This window comes from Brassica oleracea, chromosome C6 (genome assembly GCF_000695525.1).
Source record: "Brassica oleracea var. oleracea cultivar TO1000 chromosome C6, BOL, whole genome shotgun sequence".
Taxonomy (NCBI): domain Eukaryota; kingdom Viridiplantae; phylum Streptophyta; class Magnoliopsida; order Brassicales; family Brassicaceae; genus Brassica; species Brassica oleracea.
In genome coordinates, this window is record NC_027753.1 from 20,427,937 (window position 1) to 20,434,842 (window position 6,906).

A 6,906-nucleotide genomic window follows, 5' to 3' on the forward strand; every position below is an offset into this window, starting at 1 on the left:
GTGTCCTGATAACGAGGTTTCCCACAAAATTTGCATACATTCCGTGTCTCATCCGCTCTCTAGTAGATCATGCAGTTGTCAATACATACATCTATCACTTCATACGGTAGTTGAAGACCTGCAACAAGTTTCTGAACCTCGTAGTATGAACCCGGTGCAAGGTTATCCTCAGGTAGAATACCTTTGACAAAATCAGTAATCGCATCCATACATTCTTCAGCCAAATTATAGTCTGTCTTAATACCCATTAATCTAGTTGCAGATGATAAGACTGAATGACCATCTCTACAATTTTGATACAAAGGTTGTTTTCCTGCATCCAACATGTCAAAAAATCTCCTAGACTCGGGGTTTGGTTCTTCCCCTCTATAATGATCATGTACCATCTGCTCAGTACCTACACCATAATCTATATCCGTTCTAGATTCTTCTAACCTAATATCAGGTTGAGGTTCACTAACAGGCTGAGGTTCGCTAGTACTACCATATTCATAACCAGTTTCCCCATGAAGGTACCAAACTTTATAATTACGTGAAAACCCTTTCATATACAAATGAGTCCAAACCTCAAATTCTTTTATAACCTTATTATTATTGCAAGAAGAGCAGGGACATCTTAACATACCACTTTTTGCATCCGGTTGCTGTTGAACAAGCCTCATGAATTCTCCAATCCCTTGAACGTATTCTTTCGTAAGCAAATCGGTGTTGAGATCCAAATGAGGTTTATCCATCCACGAACGATAATAAACTTCTGAAGACATGATTTTCACGGAATTGTTATGACTAAAGAGAATGAAGAGAGAATGAAGTGTGAATGAGTTGAATGAGGAGGGGTTGTATTTATAGGAAATTGCTTACGGCCATCCGACGACTTTCCGACGAAATTCCGACGGATGTAAAGCAGTCCGTCGGAATACCGTCTGTATTTTCCAATCTCAAACGGCTATACAATGGTCATATATATTTGTCGGCAACGGTCACATGGTTCGTCGGAAATTCGTCGGAAAATTCCGACGGAATACCGACGACGGTAACGGTTATATCTGTTAATCGGAATGTCGTCGGAAGTTCGTCGGTAAATTCCGACGAATTTCCGACAACTACAACGGTTACATGTTTTATCGGAATGTCGTCGAAAAGTCGTCGGAAAATTCCGACAAGCCATGTTTCGTCGGAAATGGCCGGCGGAATTCCGACGACTTCAAATTTTTGGTTTTTGTCAAGAATTGGTCGGAAATCCGTCACAAACGTCCGACGACATTGAAGTCCGTCGGAACCTCCGTCGGAATTCGGCGTGTTTTCTTGTAGTGCGTGGACAAGTAATGCAAATAATCAAATTATTGTATATAATCTCTGAAACTATACTATTAGAATTATGTAAACATGAACTTTCCTTTTCTTGTTGACACCTTTCTATACCTCCAGTCGACAACATTCCTATACTTGCTTAATATTTTTTTGAAAATGTATATCCACTAAGATTTAATGTCACATGACAGGAAGTTGCTACGCCAAGTTGATAGTACGAATATCCAAAAAGGGGTTGATGGGGTTTCAGATATTTTTTTTGTTTCATTATGATTCTACCACTTTTTATAAACCTATTTGTGATGAAAGTTTCATGTTACCGCTACTATATAGTTTCTATTAATCAAAGTTTTAGTTGATAAAAATTGTGTGCCTGATTTTTACATGTTTTCGTCATTCCATTATAATTAAAGTTTTTTTTATTGTCGATTATATACACACTGATCGGCTTCAAAAACTCTACAAACGTTAGATACGTCAATTGATTTGATGATCTCCGAAAAATTCAACTCTTGAGTTGATATAAGAATTCTTTTCGCAACGATAAGAAAATGTAAATAAGTAATTTTTTTACCACCGAATTTAAAAAAAAAATAGATTTTGAGATTTTCTCTTTGTGAGGTCTTATAGTACACTAGTTGAAGTATGAACTACAAAAATATGGTTATTGGTCCACCAATCCAGAATACAAATTAATTAAATTGTAACTAACTATTGACTAATGGCTCAAGTAATAATGTAAAAATATCGTTAAAAGGTCAAAATATTATGCTAAATTACTAATTAAGAAATGATTTTAGTTTTTTTTGTTATTTTGGTGGATAGCTACCACATATATAGATATAGTACACTAGATCTTCAGACGCCAATAACTCCTCTCCACATTTGTGAGCAGATTCATAAATGAGATTCGTCATAAATACTCGAAAGTGTAGTTGTTGCGTCTCAACTATTTTCAATAATGCAAAAAGTTGGTTTTCTAGCGGAAGTTAAATGTAAAGTAAAACAGTAGGAAAATTTATTATTTGAAACTTACTATATAATGTCGTTGTAATTATTTTTTGACATGATTACTAAATTTATTAGGCCAGCATTTTTGTTCAGAGTTATTCTTAACCGATTCATCAACCGGTAGGATTTCATTAATTCAAATTCGATATATTTTAAAAAAGAAACAAAATATTATCGAGTTATATTATGTTTTTAAAATATAAAAATAAAAAAATAGCAGTTATAGAAAAAAGAATTAAAAAAAAAAAATTTAACGTCGTCAGCAAAACACTAAACCCTAAATCCTAATCCCTAAACCCTAAATCCTAAACCCTAAACTCGTGGGTAAACCTAACCCCTTGGGTAAATCCTAAACCCTTGGGTAAACTCTAAACCCTGGGGTAAACCTTAAACCTTCGGATAAATCATAAACTCTAAATAAAAACACTAAACCCTAAAACTTTAAACCTTAAATTCTAAACCCTAAACACTTGAGTGTTTTAGTGTTTAGTGATTTTGATTTAGAGTTTAAGATTTATCCTAGAGTTTAAGATTTATCCTAGAGTTTAGGGTTTATCCAATGGTTTAGGATTTAGAGATTATGATTTAGGGTTTAATATTTTGCTGACGACGTTAAAAATATTTTTTTTGTAATTACTATTATTTTTTATTTATTTATTTTTACCTTTTAATTTTTTAAATAATAATATAATTTGACAATATTTTATTTCTTTTTTAAAAGATATCGAATATGAAATAACACAATCCTATTGGTTGGTAAACCTAAGGGGTGGTGAACCCAAGAATAAGTCATTTGTTTATCTCTATCGAACCAGAATTGGTCCCTGGTCTCTGATGTACGTCGACCAATAGAAAGGATCAAATAAATAATATCTATCAATTTGATAACAATATTGTTAATTAGAGTTAAGCAGAAAAAAAGAAGAAAATATTGTTCATTAGAGTCACGGGAACAATTGAAAAAGTTATACTATTGTTATTTCAAAGGGATGATGCGACAAAAGGTCAATGGGAGAAGAGGTGTTGACAATGGAATAAATAATAAAAGAATGATTAAACATTAAACATATCACATACGTTTGCACTTAATCTAATCTGAATATTAGCTGTTTTCTTATAAATAGTTAATTGATAGTATCCTCCATTAAGGAATTGCTAATTATCGATTGAAAAACTACGGAGTGGTTACCTATATTTTGTGTGTTTTTGAAGGTGGCCTATCTTTCTTTAGAAAAGGTGCATTCCATTTTCATCATTTATTGAATATCACCCTGTCCAAGTATGAGCTCTATCAAAAATTTCATCAAAATCCAGTTAGTTTTCCTACTCAATCGATTTTTGCAACTATAGATCATTTTTTGTTTTCAAAGGTTTCACCGCAACTAGATTATTATCAATTTGCATGAATTTTATAGTACATTTGGAAAGGACGAAACAACATGGTTTTCAACAACGTAGATACTAACCCTAGAAATACTCTCCAATTAGCAGAAACTAAATCAACAGTTTGGGTTGAGGCATATACATCACTAACACAATGGGTCATCCAAACTAGAGAGGTGGAGTCGGCAACATTACCTCACATACCGAAATGATGGTGTTTTACGGATGTATCATGGAAGGATCATGCCAATTACTAGACAAGGTTGGTATAGTACAATGGAAAGATTTGATGGGCTGATGGGGAAAGGAACACGAGCGCCAGCCTTTCACCCGTTCATTCGGAATTAGAAGTCATCATCTAGGAAATGGAAAGCATGAGGAAATTATGACAATTTCACGTAACGTTTGCAACAGATTATTCTCAATTGGTAAAAAATGGTTTGAGAATCAGAAGAATGACATGCCTTTGCAACTTATTTGGATGATATTCAGCTATTGAAGAAGATTTTCAATCAGTCAGAGTTCATATATGTACCCCGAACGCAGATTTCAAAGACATACAGTCTACCACGCAGTGCTCGTAAACAACCTTCTTTTGTCAGTTCATACACAATTACTAGTTTGGTTCGCAAAGTCTTAACTAAGTTTGTCCATTGATAACAAAAAAAAGAAACAAAATTGTTGTTCTTTTTAGCAGGGCTAGACATAATACCCATTAATTTTGATCTGATTTGTTATTCGTTTCGATTTGATTCGAAAAATCCGGATATCCGTAAAACTTCAAATCAAGCAAATAGCAAAGTGTGAAATCTGTAAAAAAAAGAAGCAAATTACAAATATTATTTAAGAAAGTCGGATTCCAAATATTTATAGATATGTAATGCAATTTTATATACATTCATTATATATATAAATGTTTTATGAAATTTTGGTTAATTTTTTTTTATTTTAAGTTGTTTTTTCAAATGTTTGTTTTCGGTTGCTGTATATCCAATTTAATTTTTATGCTGAGTGAAGTAATAACATATGAGTTTTCTTATTAGGCTTGTTACTATTGACTTTTTGTTTTGTTTTTCCTTTACATTTTCTATTAAAGATGTTAGTTTTTAATATGATATTATTATTTTAATTGATATTACGACGGTTTATTTATTTAATTTTAATGTTATAAATACTTAAATATAATTGACGGATTAAATCAAAAATCCATGTATGTTTAAAAGAAATATGGATATCCGGACTTCCGGATATTTAAAACAACTACAGATATCTAGAATTTTCAGATCGAAACGAATTACAAATATAAATATTTGTTTGTGATGGAAAGGATCACGGATACTGCGAATTTTCAGGATATCTGATTTGTACAGTGGCCTAGGTTTTGGAGTGTTAGTATTGTTGTGGTTTAACCTTGCTGTTTAGAGTGTTACTGATGTGTCTTTGGGTAGCACACCGGGCAAAACAGACATGCGCGGCTTGATCATGGAAAGCAGTAAAGATATATGTTCATTGTTTGACTCATATCTTCCAAACTACGAGGCTTCTACGCATGAAATCACTTGAAGAATAATCTCAACTCAATTACGGAGCTCTTCGAAGAAGAATCAGATCAAACGGAGTTCATATGTGACAGTTATGCCATTGACAAATTAAGTGATCTTCAGTTCTCGCGAATTTGGACCATCCGAGAAGTTGGAAATGACTAACCTTCTTTCTGATGAACCAACGACCAATTCAATAATGCCAAAGGTGATTATTCATGTTCTAAATGTCCAAAAAATTCTTGGGCTTGATGGTTTACAAAAAAGGATAAAAACAGATTTGTTTGGGCCAAATGAAGAAACCGATAAAAAATGTCAGAGGAAAAAAGATGGATTTCGACCAGGCCTTAAAGAGACATGTCTCGGCCCATATCAGGAGCATATTCTTCACTTTTCAAAGTCTTGGTCGTGGCTATATCAAGAGGCGGTCCTAGTTTCAGTCAAAAACTTTATTTAGTCAAGTCTTTGTTTCTATTTTCAATGTCTTGTTTTTAGCATATTTTTCTTTGGATTTCTACAACTTGTAATCCTATAAATATGGCTTATGAGCCACGAAATAAAACATCCATTTTTTTCATTTTATTTAAGTTTATCTCTGTCTTTGTAGAACACTTTTCGTTTCTTGGTGAGGTTATCTCCGAGTAAACAAATCTCTATTTCGTTGGAGTAGTGCGTCATATCAAGCAACGTATAGAAACCCTTGTTTTGTTGGACTTGTGCGTCATATCAAGTAACAACTGAAGTCTGGTAGTATCAAGAGACTTTCCGCACTTCTTGTGTCACCGTTCAATATACCAGTTCTCTTTTTTGGCGAGTTCATATCCCTTTAGTCCGATTGAGTGACCATTCCCTATTTTAGGGCGTATCAGTTAGTATTGTTATATTTTAGCGTCGTTGTTTAGTTTATGTGTTTTCCAAGTTAATTAGTTTAGTTTAGTATTGTTTAGTTTCATTATGCATCTTTGCCAGTAGTTTTCACTGTGATGTCTGTAAAAAATTGAAAAGTTGGTATAATTTATGTGTGTTCCAAGTTAATTATATACATTAATTCCAACGCCTCTGCATGATAAATTTACAAAGTAACATTTTGTAAACGCTAAATTGTTATGACGCAAGAAAGTACGACCTTTCTATTTTAAAATAAATGTTACCAGATTAAGACGAATAAACATTATATATATAAATCATTTTATGTATTATATGTTCTTATATATTATGAAATAATAAATATATATTGAATAATTAAAAGTCAGTAACTATTACGTATATAATTAAATTGGTGCGAACGTATAAATCAATTTTATTAATCCAAACATTTTTTAATTTTTTTTTGATAGGATATGTAATTAAATTTAAATGATATTAACATACATAGTATATTTTTAATATTAATGTCTATTTTTTTTAATAGTATATTTTTAATATTAATGTCTATTTTTTTTAATAGTATATTTTTAATATTAATGTCTATTTTTTTTAATAGTATATTTTTAATATTAATGTCTATTTTTTTTAATAGTATATTTTTAATATTAATGTCTATTTTTTTTAATAGTATATTTTTAATATTAATGTCTATTTTTTTTAATAGTATATTTTTAATATTAATGTCTATTTTTTTTAATAGTATATTTTTAATATTAATGTCTATTTTTTTTAA